Here is an 18,834-nt window from a genome sequence, read left to right on the forward strand (position 1 = left end):
AATTCATAGACATAGAAAGTAAAACAGTGGTTGCCAAGGGCTAGAGGGAAGGGAAAAAGGGGAGTTATTATTTAGCAGGTACAAAATTTCAGTTTGGGAAGATGAAAAAGTTCTGGAGATGAGTGGTGGTGATTGGTTGCACAACAACATGAACTGAATTGTATGCTTAAAAATAGTTAAAATGGTAGACTTTATAACTGTTACCACAATTTTTTTAAAAAGCAAGGGGCAAGAGGCAAGAAGTAAATCAGGATAAAAGAAAATGGCCAGGCAGGGTGGCTCATACCTGTAATCCCAGCACTTTGAGAGGCCAAAGTAGCAGGCTAGCTGGAGGCCAGGAGTTCAAGACCAGCCTGGGCAACATAGTGAGACCCCCATCTTTGTGGAAAATTAAAAAAATTAGCCAAGCATGGCAGCACACTCCTGTAGTGCCAGCTACGCTGGAGGCTGAGGTGGGAAGATTGCTTGAGGCCAGGAGTTCAAAGCTGCAGTGAGCCATGATCACACCACTGCACTCCAGCCTGGGTGACGGAGCAAGACCCTGTCTTCAGAAGAAAAAAAAGAATAGAAGAACAAGAAGGCACCTGGAAGGGGAAGTAGGAAGAAGGAAGGCTAGTTGGGGGATTTAGGGAGGCAGGACAACCTCAGGTTATTAAATCTTCCACTGTCATTTGCATGAGACAGGGTGCTTAGCAAATTCCTGCATGAAAACTCTCCTCTAGAAGCATATAGAATATAGGTGATAATTGCCCTTCTCTTGTACACCTGAGTTCAGAATGATTGGCCTCACCACAAGTAGGCCAAGAATATCCACTCAATTACTGCTCCAAATGCCTTCACTAATTTAGGGCTCAAAAAAGGAGAAGATTATAAAAGTAATTTGGTGGTTTCAAATGTATTTTCCCTTTGAAAACAGCCTTAAAAAGAGCAAAACCACAGCAATTTTTTGCAAAATGAAATTTAGCCACTACTTGTTTTTAATATAGATATATTTTCAGTTTTAATAAAACTCAAAGCATCCAGAATGCATTATTAATATGTCATGGCTTCAGCTCCTGGGACAAACTGTTTTCAGCCACTCCAGAGTTTGCAGTGGAAATCTTGAATACCGGCACAATCATCAGGTGTAGAAAGCAAAGTGAAACTGACCCTCCTGATTATAGGTTCACACCAAGTCCACCCAAAAATGGCCTTGTGACACCTGATATTACTCACTTTTCTACCACTCTAATTAATGCTTTACTTCCTCACAATGCTTTCTGGAATCAGGCTTGGGGAGAGTATCTGATCCCAGGGATGCAGTGAGTAACATGAGCAGCAATGGCATTGAGCTCCTATGACTCATCATCTACACAGGTGTAACAGGGAGGGTTTTTTGTAGACTCTCATCTTACAAGGACATCTGACACCATGTGACATGGAGACCTTATGCCCTGGCACCCCTGGAGTGGGGTGGGGAATCCCACATCTGTAAAGTCGGCCACTCACCATGGTGTCAGCCATCCAACTCCCCTGTCATAGTCCCTTCACACTCTGTGACGGTGTTAAAAGGCATGTGTTCATGTTGAATTCCATCAAGACCCAGAATTCTGCCTAAGGCTCCTCTGTCTCCTCCACATAGCCACCGAATAGGCTTGGGAAGACAGGAGGTCAAGAATTATTTTTCAGTGAAGTAGTATGCATGCTCTTTGTCTCCATGTCATGCCAAGAATATACAGATGCAGAGCTCAGGAAGCCCAGAATTTGGGCTTTGATGATCACTGTGTCAAGTCCCCTCCTGCTATCTCAAAGCAAAAAGGTGGTGAGGATATGCAGGGGCTACAAATGGAACAGAATAGATTAGGATACAAAGCAATTTCTCAACTCCTCAGTCTCCTCTCCTATCCCTTCTTCTCTTTTGTCCCTTCTTTCTTTGTCCTTCCTCCTCCCATCCCTCTCCCCTCCACCCCTTTCTCTCCTCCCCTTCTTCTCTCCTCACCCTTCCTCTCCCTGTCTGTGTCTGCTCCTAACCTGCTCCATCACCCTCAACTCTATAACATTCCTGTTCTCAGAATATTGCCCCAACTTGGCTCCTGTCTGCCCCAGGCCCACCTCAACCTCTTGCCCTTCCTCACATTTGGGTCCACTTAGTTTATGTTCCTAAGAGATCATCTGATTGCCCAGTCTCACCCCTACTCGTGGGCAAACCTACTGATTGGCTGCCTTTGATCAGGTGCCCACCTCTCATCCAATAAATTATGGCTAGGGTGAATGAAGGGAGCAGCGTCATGTGATACACAACATGGCTGCCTACATAACAAAAACTCAGGCCAGGAAAGTTTCCTTCAGAAGGCAGTGTGGGCAGAGCAAGCTTGCTCCATACATCCTGCGTTGTACAATTGAGGACCATTTCTCAATAATGGAAGCAACTTGGAGAGAGAGGTTGAATGGCATCATGAAAATAAAACAAGACTTAGAATTAAAGACTAAAGTTCAACTCTTGGCTCTACCCCTTAACAAGTCATATGACCTTTAATTTCGCCATCTGTTAAATGGAGAAAATCAAGCATGCCCTGACTGCCTCTCTGGCATGCTCTGTGAATCAAATTAGCTTATTGATAAGAAAGTGTTCTGTATGCTGTAAAGTACTACATACATAGACACACACACATACACACAAATATATACACACACCCCAACGTATAGCTGTATATACATATATACATCATACATATTATTTATATGTAAAATTATTCGTAATTATATAGACAGTTATTTCCCAAGGCCACCTAGCTACTTATTAGAAGGATGTTATCCAACTTGACTTTGCTAATTTGTGCATCAAACTGCTGCCTATTGGGTACTATGCTCACTACCTGGGTACTATACCCATGTAACAAACCTGCACATGTACCCCCGTATCTAAAATAAAAGTTGATTCTCAAAAAATACTAACTTGATTCTACCTAGAATTAAGCATGGCTTATCTTTACAGGATGGGGAGTGAGGGATGTATAAGAGAAATTTTCCAAAAGGAGAGGGAAGAGAATCTGTTTCAGGGCTCTTGTACATGGCGGACCCTTGTCCATGGCAGGCCCTTATGATATGCTATCTCACTTACTCCTCACAGCTCTGTGAGAGCTCTATGTTACCATTCTTTATTTGATGAGATCACACAGCAAATAAGTGAGTACATTCAGATTCAAACCCCAGGCAGGTTGACTCAGTCCCACCAATCGCCCCTCCTGCCAGCAGGCTTGCAAGGAGGTGTCTTCAACGCTTTCCTCTCCTGGTTCATTTTGCTTCTCTCCCTCCATTCTCTCAGCCCTTCCTGGGACCATCAATACTTAATGCTTTATGCTATCACATTTGTAGCTGTGAAGGATCCAATTGTGTGGTTGATCTATAATGTAAGGTTAATGTCTAATTAGCTCGTTTAACATTTCTTTTGTGGATAATTCATGATAGGTCATTAACAAAAGCCAGGGCAAGTTGAGGGGCATGTTCATTGCCATAAATCAGTGGCCTAAAAACATCATAGAAAGAGGAAAATGCATGTATTATTTAGGTCAAACAAAGAGCCAGGTCTGCATATGGCTTCTCAATACTCTTCTGACCCTGAGGTCAAGGGACCAAGTGCAAGGCATGAGAGGTATTTGCTATTAGTAGAAATGGACTGTCCAGGGCCTAACGGGGACACATATCTCCTGGTCAATACAATGGCTACACAACTCATGGTTAAACTTATGATCCCCACATGGAAAAGGCTTCTTCAACCACCAGATAATGCACACCTCCCACACCACTAAGTAGCTACCAGTTATTAAGCACCTACTATGTGTCAAGCTAAAAGCATGTGTCTGGGATGTGCGTGTGTCTGCGTGTGTGTGTGTGTGCATGTGTGTCTTCCATGTATAAGGTAGTTATTGCTGTATGACAAACTGCCCCAAACTCAGTGGCTTTTCTTAAGTCTATGTCTTGGCTGGTTGCTGCTGTTGATCTGGGTTAGTTCATCTGATCTCAGCTGGATTGTCTCATGCATCTGTGTTCAGCTGCTAGGTTGGCTAGGACCTGCTTGTGTAGTATGGCTTCATTCACATGTCCCACTACTGAATGGTGACAGGGGTGACTGGATCACATGTCTCTCATAATGAAGTCAGGTTTCCGTGAGATAGATTAGAAGCATGTAAAACCTCATGAAGCTGAGGCTTGGAACTGGCATGCTGTCACATTGGCAGCATTTTATGGCCTCTTTTAATGGCCACCATTTTATTGGCTTGTGTAAGTCACAAGCCCAGCTTAGATTCAGCTTAGGCAGAGCAATTGACCCTATCTTTTGATGGAATTAGCTGCAAATTCAGTGCAAGTGTGCATAATGGATGAAGAATTGCAGCTTTTTTTTGCAATTATTCTACCACAATCCATTTATTCCTTATAACAAACCATTTATCCATTCTTTCAATATTTATTGAACACCTACCATGTGCCAAAAGCTGTTCCAGATGCTGAGGAAATAATCAGTAAATAAGAGAAAGTCCCTACTCACAAGGAACTTAACATCTAGTGGTGAATAAGAGATAAAGACTGAACAGGTGAATAAACACATATATAAGATACTCTTAAATAATATTAAATGCTATAATGAAAATATAACAGAGTGACTGCCTATTAGGTAAGTGGCTAGAGGCGATTTTTGATATTGTGGTCAAGGACAGCCTCTCTGGGGAGGGAACATTTGGCCTGAAACCTGAGTGATGAGAAGAAATCAGCCTGCAGAACTGGGAACAGCACATTTTAGCAAAAGGAAGAGCAGGTACAAAGGTCCTGAGACAGGATTGCCTCAAAAAATAGGAAAATGGCCAGTGTGGCTGGAACACAGTAGGTGAGAGGAAGAGGAGCATCAGGTGAAGCCCAGGAGGTATGCAGATCCTTGGAGGGAGGTAGGATTACTTTTAAAGAAAACAAAACTCAGAGGCGAAGTAATTTCCCAAAAGAGGTCATAAAAATAGCTAATGAGTGACAGAACTAGGATTCAAAACTGGGACCCTCTGAATTCCAAGTCCATGTTCCTTCCACTTTCCCATTCTGCCTCCTGGGATAAACATCAAGTTGGGGCTTTTTCATGTAGGCAAACAAGATCGCAAGCGAGAGAGTCTAACGTCAGAGTCTCTCATGGAATTCGGCGACAGCCAAAGCTGGACACTGAAGCTCAGTCCAAGCTAATCTCGCCTTTGGCTGGTTCTGCCCCATCCTGCTCCTTGGGCAGCCGACAAACCCACACACCACAGGGCCCCAGGACAAGTTGGTCACAGCGGCATCCCAGCTGTCTTCCCAGAGTGTATCCTTTCTCACTGGTTCCATATTTACCAGGAGGCCCTATTCTTCTCCCTATCTTGGGTCTTTCTTGGGGAGGGCATTTTTTTAAAAGCTTGTTAGTTCAGAGGTATAAGTGCAGGTTTGTTACATAGGTAAACTTGTGTCATGGGGATTTGTTGTACAAATTATTTCATCACCCAGGTATTAAGCCTAGTACCCATTAGTTATTTTTCCTGATCCGCTCCCTCCTCCCACTTTCCACCCTCCAATAGGCCCCAGTGTATGTTGTTCCTGGGAAGGACATTTTACCTCCTAACTATCTATATTCCACCAGGAATCTCTAAGACTTTTGTTGTACAATCTCTGCCTGTAGCTGGAAAAGAAAAGCAAGATGGACAGATATCTGCTGATAAATCCCATACAAGATCAGGAAGCCCCAGTTCAAGAATTCAGTTGTCTTACTTGTTGGCTAAACCCATGCAAAGCTTTGCATTGATTAAAATATGACATCCATTTATGCCAAATATTTTAATAAAGCACTTCCTATGTGGCGTCAGGGACTGGTGTAGGCAGTGGGGATACAGCAGGAAAAAAAACCACTAAATATTATGGAGCTTGCATGCTTTGCAAGAGAAGATCAACAATGAGCAGACTAAATGCATGGTGTGTAAAGTGGTCACGAATGCAATGGGTGATAATGAAGCCAGGCAAAGGGAGAGGATTCTTAGGGAGGGGTAAGAGCGATCAGGGAAGGCCTTTTGGATGACATGCTAGTTGTGTAGGAATTGAAAATGAAGGACTGAGCCACACGGCCAGTTACGGCAATAGCAGGAGTGTGCCTGGACTGCTCTGGAGCCCTAGGGAAACCAGGGTGGCTGGAACAGAATGTGCAAGTGAGGAGTGGCCAAAAATGATATTAGGGAGATCACAGGTCAAATCTTATAGAGCTTGGTAAGCCACTGTAAAGAAACTTTCACTCGGAGGAGGGACATGACGTGACTTATATTTTCAAAGTGTCCCTCTGACTGCTACGGTAAGCAGAGGCTGCAGGGGTGGAGGCTGGGGGAAACAGAGATCCATGAGGATCCAGATACAATTGCTCTGCTGAGTGGCAATGGTGGCTCAAATTTGGGGTGTAGCAAATAAGAAGTGAGCAAGACAGGGCCAGGCATGGTGGCTCACGCCTGTAATCCCAGCACTTTGGGAGGCCGAGGCGGGCAGGTCACTTGAGGCCAGGAGTTCAAGACCAGCCTGGTCAACATGGTAAAACCCTGTCTCTACTAAAAATACAAAAATTAGCCAGTCATGGTGGCAGACACCTGTAATCCCAGCTACTTGGGAGACTCACGTATGAGAATTGCATGAGCCTGGAGGGCAGAGGTTGCAGTGAGCCGAGATTGCACCACTGCACTCCAGCATGAGCAACAGGGCAAAAGTGAGCAAGACATGTCATCAACAAATAATTGCACAGTAGATAATTTAATTGGAAATTGTGAACAGAACCACAACAGAGAGGTACAGGATGCTGTAAGAAAGCATAACAAAGAAACTGGTAGTCTGTTCTTTTGGAGGGGGGATGGTTTCAGGCAGGGAAGGCTTCCCAGAAGCAGCAGCATAGAAGCTGCAACTTGAAGCTGGAATTGACTATGTGAAAATGAAGAGAAGAATATCTCAAGTAGAAGGAAGAGCATATTCAAAGGCCCTGGGGCAGGAAGCAGAGGGTCCCGTATGGCCATTCGAATGCTCGTAGAAGATGCTGTCCTTCTGTGATGTGCTGCCTGATTTGCTTGCTGCTGAAATAATTAATGAGTCAGACACTTCACAGCAAGATGACCACACTGACTCCACATTGCTGTTACTGCTGTTTTCCTCACTCCTTGGTAGGTAGTTTGGAAGGATCCAGACCTCCCCACCTAGTAAATGAATAATGAGGACAGATCAGACCGGCTAGGTTGCAGCGAGATTAACGATGATGTGAGTTTGACCTGTCCAGAGTTGAGTGCCCCTCATTGAGAAGAGCCTGAGAAACCCTCCTTTGTCCCAAATCCCTCATAGACAACTCGGCTGCTTTACTGAACTAAGCAGGTGTGGGGGAGATGCCAGGATGGCCCCTCCAAAGGGGAATCAAGATTAAGCACATAAGCTGGCCTTTTAAAAGCTTAGCAGGCCTTTCCAATTGGATCCCAAATGGACCACACTTGAGAAATTAAATAAACAGCATTTGTCAAGGGCTTTTGTGGGCTCCCAGCTGTATTTATTTATAGGTTGGTCTGTTATTTATGGGCACTCGTGCTCCGTATAAAAGCTTTGTCGGAGAGAAGGGGTGGGGAGGAGGCAGAGTGCTTAATGCTTACTTGGACACTTAAGTATTCGCTCCAAGGAGCTCAAACAATGAGCATTTGCTGCTTTTGTCCCACAGAAGCTGGGTGCTAGTGTACAATAAGATGGCATTCCTAGAAATGCTGGACCACCGAGCACCCCGACCCCCAAAAAAGAGTCAGGAGTCCCTTTGGAGACCCCTGAGGGCGAGTTCCCAAAGAACAGTTGAAAATTTCAGATCAGCCACATCTTTGACTCATTGTGACTTCCAACACACAGCTGATAAGGCCCAATAGTTATGCCTTCAGAAACATACCCACAACTCCTGGCACAAAGTGGAGGCTCCGTAGATGTTGGTGAATGAAGGAATGAAGAAATGCAAGAATAAATGACTATTTGCTGTCCTCATAGTTATGAAACCGGAAAATAAGAGACCTCAAGATGTCACAGGGAACATATTGATCAAAAAGCAACCTAGTAATACATACCTAGGACCTTAACATTTCCACAGCTTGGATTTAGTAGTTCTCTCCTAAGAATTCATCCAAAAGAAAAATCCAAGCTTTAAGAAGAGAAAAGGGAAGGGAAGTGAAGGGGAGTGGAGAGGAGGGAAGGGAAGGGAAAGGGAAGGGAAAAGGAGGGGAAGGGAAAAGGAGGGGAAGGGGAGGGGAGGGGAAGGGGAGGGGAGGGGAGGGGAGGGGAAGGGGAAGGGGAGGGGAGGAGAAGGGGAGGGGAGGGGAGGAGAAGGGGAGGGGAGGAGAAGGGGAGGGGAGGAGAAGGGGAGGGGAGGGGAAGGGGAAGGGGAGGGGAGGAGAAGGGGAGGGGAGGGGAAGGGGATGGGAGGGGAAGGGGAGGGGAAGGGGAAGGGGAGGGGAAGGGGAGGGGGAGGGGAGGGGAGGGAGGGGAGGGGAGCGGAGGGGAGGGGAGGGGAGGGGAAGGGGAGGGGAGGGGAGGGGAGGGGAGGGGAGGGGAGGGGAGGGGAGGGGAGGGGAGGGGAGGGGAGGGGAGGGGAGGGGAAGGGGAGGGGAGGGGAAGGGGAGGGGAGGGGAGGGGAGGGGAGGGGAAGGGGAAGGGGAGGGGAGGGGAGGGGAGGGGAGGGGAAGGGGAGGGGAAGGGGAGGGGAGGGGAGGGGAGGGGAAGGGGAGGGGAGGGGAGGGGAAGGGGAGGGGAGGGGAGGGGAAGGGGAGGGGAGGGGAAGGGGAGGGGAAGGGGAGGGGAGGGGAAGGGGAGGGGAGGGGAGGGGAGGGGAGGGGGATGGGAGGGGAAGGGGAAGGGGAGGGGAAGGGGAGGGGGAGGGGAGGGGAGGGAGGGGAGGGGAGCGGAGGGGAGGGGAGGGGAAGGGGAGGGGAGGGGAGGGGAGGGGAGGGGAGGGGAGGGGAGGGGAGGGGAGGGGAAGGGGAGGGGAGGGGAGGGGAAGGGGAGGGGAGGGGAGGGGAAGGGGAGGGGAGGGGAAGGGGAGGGGAGGGGAGGGGAGGGGAGGGGAAGGGGAGGGGAAGGGGAGGGGAGGGGAGGGGAGGGGAAGGGGAGGGGAAGGGGAGGGGAGGGGAGGGGAGGGGAGGGGAAGGGGAGGGGAGGGGAGGGGAAGGGGAGGGGAGGGGAGGGGAAGGGGAGGGGAGGGGAGGGGAAGGGGAGGGGAGGGGAAGGGGAGGGGAAGGGGAAGGGGAGAGGAGGGGAGGGGAAGGGGAGGGGAAGGGGAGGGGAGGGGAAGGGGAGGGGAAGGGGAGGGGAGGGGAGGGGAAGGGGAGGGGAAGGGGAGGGGAGGGGAGGGGAAGGGGAGGGGAGGGGAGGGGAAGGGGAGGGGAGGGGAGGGGAGGGGAGGGGAAGGGGAGGGGAGGGGAGGGGAGGGGAGGGGAAGGGGAGGGGAGGGGAGGGGAAGGGGAGGGGAGGGGAGGGGAGGGGAGGGGAGGGGAGGGGAAGGGGAGGGGAAGGGGAAGGGGAGGGGAGGGGAAGGGGAAGGGGAGGGGAGGGGAAGGGGAAGGAAGGAAAGAGAGGGGAGTGGAGGGGAGTGGAGGGGAGGTAGGGAGAGGAGGGAAAAACATGCCCAAAAAAAAAGGTGTTCATTGCTTTGTTCTTTGTAATAGTGAAGAATTAGAAAACACGGAATATCAACATTACAGGAATTATTAATTACCTGCTTTGATAAACTATTAAAAATTTGTTCATAAACACTGGGTGCGGTGGCTCATGCCTGTAATCCCAGCACTTTGGGAGGCCGAGGCAGGCAGATCATGAGGTCAGGGGTTTGAGACTAGCCTGGCCAACATGCTGAAACCCTATCTCTACTGAAGATACAAAAAATTAGTCGGGTGTGGTGGTGTGTACCTATAATCTCAGCTACTTGGGAGGCTGAGGCAGGAGAATCACTTGAACCCAGGAGGCGGAGGTTGCAGTGAGCCAAGATGGCACCACTGTACTCCAGCCTGGGCAATGGGGCAAGACTCCATCTTAAAAAAAAAAAATACAATAATACAAGAAATGCTCATGTTAAAATATTACATGAGATATGCAGTATATAATATTATTATTAAACTTATGTGTGTGTTTTCAACCATTAGAGAAAAAACACTGAAACAAAAACACTCCAAAACATTAAGTGTGGTTATGTTTGGACAAAAGAACGATGAGTAATGTTTTCTTATGTCTTTTATTTTTCTGAATGTTCAAGATTTTATTAAAAATCACAAAGGAGGTTGATGATTAAAAAATAATAATCAGTTCACCATTTAATCAATAAATTGCATTCTCTCACCTCAAGGAAAACCCCTCTTTACAGCATACAAAGAAAGATAACCCCCTGGGATATTTTTATTAACACTATCACAAAATATTTTTTAATGTCCTCCTATACACGCACAACTGTTTTGCCATCATCGAAGCAAAAGAAATGTCCACACAAAAAATTAAAATATCAGATCACCAATTAATCATTTTGGCTTCTTTTAAGTGCAATGAACAAAAATACGTGTTCTCTTTCTATGTGTGTTTTTTTCTTCCTGCCTTTGTATACATCAGCCTCCAAGCCATACGAAAGCTTCACACCCATCCCCACTATCTTCCCTCTTCCCAGAATTGTGGTCTTTCTTTGTTCATTCGCTCCTTGTCTTGTAACTGAGAGCTATAAACCTTCTTTGTACCCATCACTTGCCCACAACCTTAGTACTTTCTGCATGAACTCAGATAAGACGGCAGGGCAAATGGAAACCACAGGTTCAGAATCATGTGGACTTGAGTTCAAATCCCAGCTCTGTCACTTCCAAGCTGCATGACCTGGGGCAAGTCATTTAATTGCTCCATCTGTCAGTTTCCAAGCTTGATAATGGCGAAAAGGAGATCATCACAAAAACAAAGTAAGAGTTGCAAAAGTAATGATTAACACATCTTGGCCACCTAGAGCATCTCAGACATTATGCTAAGAGCTTTACGTGCATGAAGTCATTTGTGCCTCACCATAAGCCAATGAGGTAGATGCTTTTTTCCCATTTTACAGATAAAAAGGCAGATCCATAAGTAACAGTGATCATTCACAGGGTGCACATCTTATAGTTAGATCCTGTTCTGATTCCATCCTAACAACAACTTGCCTACTGGTTCATTGTACTCATTTTCTAGATAAGGTCACTGAGGCTCAGAAGGACAAAGGGTTTGAGCATGTTCTCCTGGCTTATAGGTAAGGAAAGCAGGACTCTCATTTTGCCATCTCTCTCCCAACTTCTAAGTTATATGTGCACTTGGTAGACACTTGACAACTGGTGGGATCCAGGACAAGGAGAGGAAGCATGTGCTGCCCAGACCAGGGTGACTCAGCCCTTCACAGAGCTGGGTAACCTTGGCTCCTGACAATTACCCTACCATCAAGCCAGGGGTCTGGTTACAGGGAAAAGCTTTGAAGCAGGACAAGCTCAAGGGACATGGACATTGCTCAAGCCACTGCCACATCTCTATAGTAATGGTTACTGTCTGACCAGATGCAATCAATACCCTTCTGCCCTTCCCACACAGATGGGAGGTCATAAAAAGAAATCTCCAAGGAGACAAATAAAAGTTGGTGCCCAAAGTCTAGCCTGGGATGAAAAGCTGTTTTAGTCCAGAGCAAATTAAACATCAGCCCTGTCCTTTGAGGCATCAGCAAGGCAACAAAGTGCGGGATGTGGGGATGTTACATGGAATCCTTTAGAATGGGTTCAACTGAGGAGTTTGCCTATTTCACCTGGATGACTGCAACTCGTATTGAATTGTAGATGTTCTATGAGTAAGGACCAGACCGTAGCAACCCAGGCTATTTGGGGTGAAAAGGAAAGTGGGGAGCCAGAATTTCACATGTGTGAGTTATTTGGGTTTGAAATGATCATATTCTGCTGGGCATGGAGGACAGGCTGGGGCAGTTGGTTCCCATTAAGCTTAGTAGCCTGAGGATTCGCTGCATGCAGATGCATTCCGGCCCCAGCACCATCCCAGAGGCCAGAGTGCCAGGGCCCCAGTGCAGCCTGAGAATGTCCCTTCAGCTGCCGATGCAGGGGACCCCAGTGTTTCCACTGGGCCTCTAGAGAAAGAAGTAGCCAGAAAGCCTCAGGACACCAAAACTTCCAACCCTCCCATTTTCCAAGGCCCCTAATTAGGCATTTACATGACAGACCAATTAAGTCCCTGAAAGAGTGGTTACAGGCTATTGGGTAATTAGTGACGTTTTTAAAATACATTTTTAACCACACAAAACCATGTTTACACAATGTTAAGGAACTGGCTTCAAACCACAGTAGTGAAAAAAAAAAAACCTTAGCAAAGGCAGAAAAAGTCTGGCTCTGGAGGGCAAAGGGCAGTTGTGTTCTCTTTGATGTTCAGAGCATGGGTTTCATTGATCTGCCCAAAGGTTGATGGTCAGTTTTTCTGACTTCCGGAATCTGAGGGCCTACTACGTACCAGGCATTGCCCGGTGAGTATGTACCAGGAATTGCCTGGTGAGTTCAAGATACAAGATGGATCATAAGTCAGTCTTTTAACTTGAGAAACTCACGATTCTCAGTTGCACTGTGGCAGTTTTTATATTACTATCTTCATTCATGCATACACTTAGTAATCCATTCAACAAACATCAACTGAGTACCTACTGTGTGCCCAGCAAGGAAATATAAAGATAAGAAAAGGCTTGCTCTCCTCTTGAGTCCCCAGTTCAGAATCCTCTTGGGACTCTGTTTGTTATTAGCATCTTTGTGCAGTCATGTCTATATTCAATGAATGTGCCAAGCTCCTCTCTAGGCTCAGGATTCAAAGTAGAGGGAGATCTAGATTTCTCCTAAACTCACAGCCCTTATGGATTTTGTTTTTGCATTACTTTCTTCAATTCATTCATTTACTTATTTATTCACAAATATGCTGAGTTCTTACTCTGTAATAGACACAGGGCTAAGTCCTGACATTCAGAAATAAATAAGATCTGGTCCCACCCTAGGCTCAGAGAAAGATGCATGTGGTCTGTGGGACTATTCACAATAGCAAAGACTTGGAACCAACCTAAATGTCCATCAGTGATAGACTAGATTAAGAAAATGTGGCACATATACACTATGGAATACTATGCAGCCATAAAAAAGGATGAGTTCATTTCCTTTGTAGGGACATGGATGAAGCTGGAAACCATCATTCTGAGCAAACTATCACAAGGACAGAAAACCAAACACCACATGTTCTCACTCATAGATGGGAATTGAACAATGAGAACACTTGGAACCAGGGCGGGGAACATCACACACTGGGGCCTGTCATGGGGTGGGGGTAGGGGGGAGGGATAGCATTAGGAGAAATACCTAATGTATATGACGAGTTAATGGGTACAGCACACCAACATGGCACATGTATACATATGTAACAAATCTGCACGTTGTGCACACGTACCCTAGAAGTTAAAGAAGAATGAATGAATGAATGAATGAATGAATGAATGAATAAATAAATAAATAAATGTTGCATGTGTCCATGGTGTCAGCAGAGTGAGCAGCTGACAGTTGAGTTGCCAGGTGAGTTCCATGGTGAGGCAGCCCCCAGAGGAGAGAAATAAGCCCTGAGTGGTCAACTATTGACTGGAAATGGCTAAGTCATGAGTTTAAACAAAGATCCATGAGGGTGGCCAGGCATGGTGGCTCACGCCTTTAATCCCAGCACTTTGGGAGGCTGAGGCAGGCGGATCACCTGAGGTCAGGAGTTCGAGACCAGCTTGGCCAACATGATGAAACCCTGTCTCTACTAAAAATACAAAAATTAGCTGGACGTGGTGGCAGGCACCTGTAATCCCAGCTACTCAGGAAGCTGAGGCAGGAGAATCACTTGAACCCAGGAGGTGGAGGTTGCAGTGAGCCGAGATTATGCCACTGCACTCCAGCCTGGTCGACAAGAGCGAAACCCCATCTAAAACAAAAATATATCCACAGGGAGAAAGATGTGGAGTTGTGGACAAAAAAGGGTCTGAGATGGAGGCAGGCAAAAGAGGAACAATGGAGAGGGCTGATTCTAGTCCCTGCTTTGACATTAAATAAACCTGGAACCTTAAGCAAGCCACTTATTGCCTTTAGCCCTCGGTTTCCCATCTGTAAAATGGAGAACTCACCAACTACTGCATAAATTAGTAATGATGAGAGTGATAGCAACAATGTCCTATTAATATATGTAATATTGTTAATATTAACTATAATCACTGACTTTTTAAGCATTGTTCATCCAGGTACCCTTCCAAATTCTTTACATGCACTAGTCATTTAACCCTTACATAACCCAAATGAGCTGGTGCTACTACTTAGCCCCATTTTGAAGATGAGGAAAGCAAGACCCAGAGAGGGTAAGTAACTTGCCCAAGAACACAAAGCTACTAAGCAGCTTCAGGATGCATGTTCTCAGTCCCTATGAAATGAGATCGTGTCTAGGACATGGAAACGCCATGCTGACACATGCAACTGCTCAGCAAAGGTTAGTGGAACTCAAAGCTGGAAGGACTAAAAATCACTAATACGTATATTGAGCAGAGGATGGCCAGATCTCCAGCTGAATTCATTTTCCATTGCTGTGTAACAAATTACTACAAATTTGGCAGCTTAAAACAACACACATTTATTATCTTACAGTTTCCGTGGGTCAGGAGTCCAGGCAGAGTTTAGCTGGGTCCTCTGGCTCAGAGTCTCACGGGGATGCAATCAGCACATTGGCCGGGCTGCATTCCTTTCCGGAGGTTCCAGGTCTTCTTCTAAAGTTCACATAGCTGTCAGCAGAATTTGGTTTCTTGCAGATGTAAGACTGAGGTCCTCATGTCCTAGAGGGTACCTACAGTTCCCTACCATGTGACAGTTCACATCATACCAGCTTGCATCTTCAAGGCCTGCAGAGTCCTTGGTTCCAGTCTGCTGGGACAGAGTCTCATGCAACATAACATAGACATGGGAGTGATATTCCATCCCCTGTGTCATAGTCTACTGGTTAGAAGAAAGCCACAGGTGCTGCCCACATACAACGGCAGAGGATTATACAAGGACATAACTTGGCGGGGGATGGTCACTTTAGAACCAACCCACTACACAACTAGGGTAGTGTTAGAGTGTAATTGGATTGTTTGCAACTCAATGGATAAATGCTTGAGGGGATGGATGCCCCATTCTTCATGAGGTGCTTGCTTCACATTGCATGCCTGTATCAAAACATCTCATGTATCCCATAAATATACATACCTGCTATGCACCCACAAAAATTAAAAATGGAAAAATAGAGAACCAGGCAAGCAGTGCCTGCTAAACTAGATAGAGAGAAACAAAACAAAACAAAACAAAAACCCTACCTAGGGAATTGGTGGGTCCACCTCTATCTGGGGTTTCTCTGGCCTCCCCAATTTGATCAGGAATATTTCATGTCCTTTTTGGTGTTCCCATAGCTCTCTGTACTTCTGGGATCCTCAGGGCTATAGTTTTTTCATCCACAAAATGAGGGTCATGTCCTCATTTGCAGGACTGTAGAAATAATTTAATGACATAGATATGTATTTGCCTTATTGAGCACTTACTATGTGCTGAGCTCAGTTCAAGGGCTCTATATGGATTATCTCATTTAATCCCACAACAACCCTATAAGTCCATCACTATTATTGACCGCATTTTGCACTGGCAAAAACTGAGGCTCAGAGAGTTCAAGTCGCCTGCCAAGGTCACACAACCAGTAATGGTGGAAACAAAATTCAAGCACAGGGAGAGTCTGTGCTCTTCACTGTAGTACTAGACAAATTCCCATGTTTAACAGAGGAAGTGGTACATTGGAATCCCTTAGTAAATAGTAGGTGTGATTTTAACCATTTATCATGTATCATTATTTACATTTTCATTACATACTTATCTTACATCAGGGCTCATCACACTGTATTACAGAGCATCCTGTTTAATTCTCTTCCCCTACTGGACACAGAGGAGGTCTTTTTGTCTTACTCATTATTCTCCTAATGCCCAACACAATGCCTGCACACAGTGGCACTCAATAAATGTTTATTGAATGGGATTGAGCTGTGCTATGGATTTGCAAAGGACTTTCACAACAGTGGGGTAGACAGGAAGCAGCTACTATGACCCCATTTTACAGACAGGAAGCAGATATTCTGAATGAACCCAACTTGCTTACTCTGGCTTAGTCTTGCACAGCTAATAATCAGATCTGAACTCAGTACTTCTGTCTCTGCCTAAGACTACATGTGCATCCCACAGTGAGAGTGATGGTAAAAGATGTTACAACCATGATGATAATCATTTATTGAGCAGGGCTAGACTCTATGCTAAGAAATGTACCTGCCATATTTTGAAGCCCATTTTATAGATTAAAAAGCAAGATTAAAGATTAAATCACTTGCTCAAAGTCTCCCTGGTAGATTTCAAAATGGTCAAAATCTTTAACTCCTCCCTGGATTCACATACTTTGCAATGGCACTTTGCAGCTATCTCCCATCAAGAAGTGGAGTTTGTTTCCCAACCTCTCAAATTAGAGCTGATCTTGGATTTGATTTGGCCAATAGAATAAAGGAGAAGTGATGATACGCTAGTGCTAAGTCCAGGTCTCAAGAAATCTTGCAAACTCACTCTTCTTTCTCTCTCTTGCATTCTCTCTCTCGCTTGCTCTCATTCTCGCTCTAACACACTCTCTCTCTCTCCTGCCACTTGAGCTGCTATGTGCATGAAAATAAGGCCTAGCTAACCTGCTGGAGGAGAATAGGCCTCATGGAGCAAAGGTGACAGGCAGGGCTGAGCTATCTTAGACCAGCCAGCCTCAAGCTGACCCAGAAGCTGTCTGAAAACACATGAAAAACCCCAGTGAAGACTTGCCTAAACCAGCAGAGCCACCCAGTCAATCCACAGATGCATCAGTGAAATAAATGTTTGCTGTTGTAACCATCAAGTTTTGGAGTGGTTTGTTACACAGCAATAGCTAACTGATACAGTCATGCAGCTACTCAATGGCAGATTTAAATCCTAGTTCCATCTAACTCCAGAGCTCTATTATTTTTCAATTCGTACCTTTCAATCCTCATGTGAGACTCAAGTCCCAAAGCCTTGCCCAACATGCACATGCAGTGCTGTGTGCTGTCCTGTGTCAGTGACCCTGCCTCCTTGGCCAAACAGTCATGGGCCAGTCTCCAGAGCAGATTTCAGCCTTTTACCAACAGCCCATCTGACACATGGCCTGAAATGCCTCACTCACTCCTCGCCACCCATTCAAACCCTTTGCATTCTTGAAGGTCCAGTTCCAATGCCATCGCCTGTAGGAAAACTCACAGCCCTCCAGCTCCATCCTCAGACTATCATAGCATCTCCATTCACCATGCCGCCAACATTCAACACCACCTGCATCTACTTTCCTGTGATTAGCTTGTGTGCCCATATTTTATTTCTCTGCTTTGATTATATTTCTCCAGATATTACATAGAGTAGACCCTCAACTATTTCATTCCATTAACAAGTAGTTGTTGTAAACCCAGCACTGTTCTAGCTACTGGAAATAAGCCTGTGGACCAGATATGCAAGGTCCTCATCCCCAGTAGGGAGACCATGCCATGAACTAGTAGACACATAAGAAAATTCTACAGAGTAAATGGTGAAGTCTCATCTCCTAAACAGGAGATGAATTAACGCAATACTAGAGGGAAGGACTTCTTTAAATAGGGTGGTCAAGGAGGCATCTCTGAAGCAGGGGCATATGAGCAGAGACCTAAAGCAGTCAAAGGCATCAGCCATAAGAAGAACTCTTGAAACAAAGTCCCAGGCAGAGGGAACAGCAAATGCAAAGGCCCCGAGGCCCTGAGAACAGCTCTTCAAGGAAAAGAAAGCAGGTAATCACAGCTACAGCAGAGTGAGCCCAAGGAGGTGAGGTGGAAGATGAAGTCAGAGAGAGAGACACAGACCAGGCCATGAAGCCACTGGGGAAGGGTTTAAGCTCATTCCGAGTTGAGTTGGGTCAACGGAGCACTTCCCTCTTGGGAGCTCATGAACTGAACCACATGCAGCCGCATGAGCGCATCAACACTATCTTTTGTGAGTATCATAGTCTCTTCCCATCCTGGATCAATTAGGCCACTGATCTCATCACTCCTGACTTCAAAGGGGGAAAAAAAAGACAGAGAATTTACAAAGAACGATAAACACAGTTTGTAGCAGGCCGCAAGCCCATAAACTTTTACCAGTCTTTCCACTGCCCAGCATACATCACTCCCTGCCTTGCCACCAAAATACTGCCTTTATCCACAGCCAGCACAATAAAAAATAATTTTATGGAATAATATACCATCTAGGAGAAAAATCCTGGAAATAGTATTTGCCTCAATGACTCAATCTAATTTGGGATGATCAAGGCTATTATTGGGGATGCCAGGTGACAGTTACAAGTTGCTGTTTATCAAGGTTTGAAGAGCCCCAACTTTGCCATTGACTTACTGTGTGGCCTGAGGCAAGTCCTTGTTCCTCCTAGCCTCAGTTTTCCCTACTTGAAAGGATAGATTTAGACAATCTATAAAGGGCTGTCTGTTCTACATATCTAGAAGTACACAAGTACTTCTTAAGGATTCCCTAAGACTGTACTGGGTAACACTGTCATTGGCAAGCATGAGGAGGAACAGCATTTGCACACACCGCAGGTGGTCTTATCAATTGGTACAACTTTTGCGGATGACATTTGGTCACTAAGCATCAAAAACCTTTTAAAAATAGCACAAAC

The sequence above is a fragment of the Pongo pygmaeus genome, chromosome 10 (assembly GCF_028885625.2).
Source record: "Pongo pygmaeus isolate AG05252 chromosome 10, NHGRI_mPonPyg2-v2.0_pri, whole genome shotgun sequence".
NCBI classification, from domain to species: domain Eukaryota; kingdom Metazoa; phylum Chordata; class Mammalia; order Primates; family Hominidae; genus Pongo; species Pongo pygmaeus.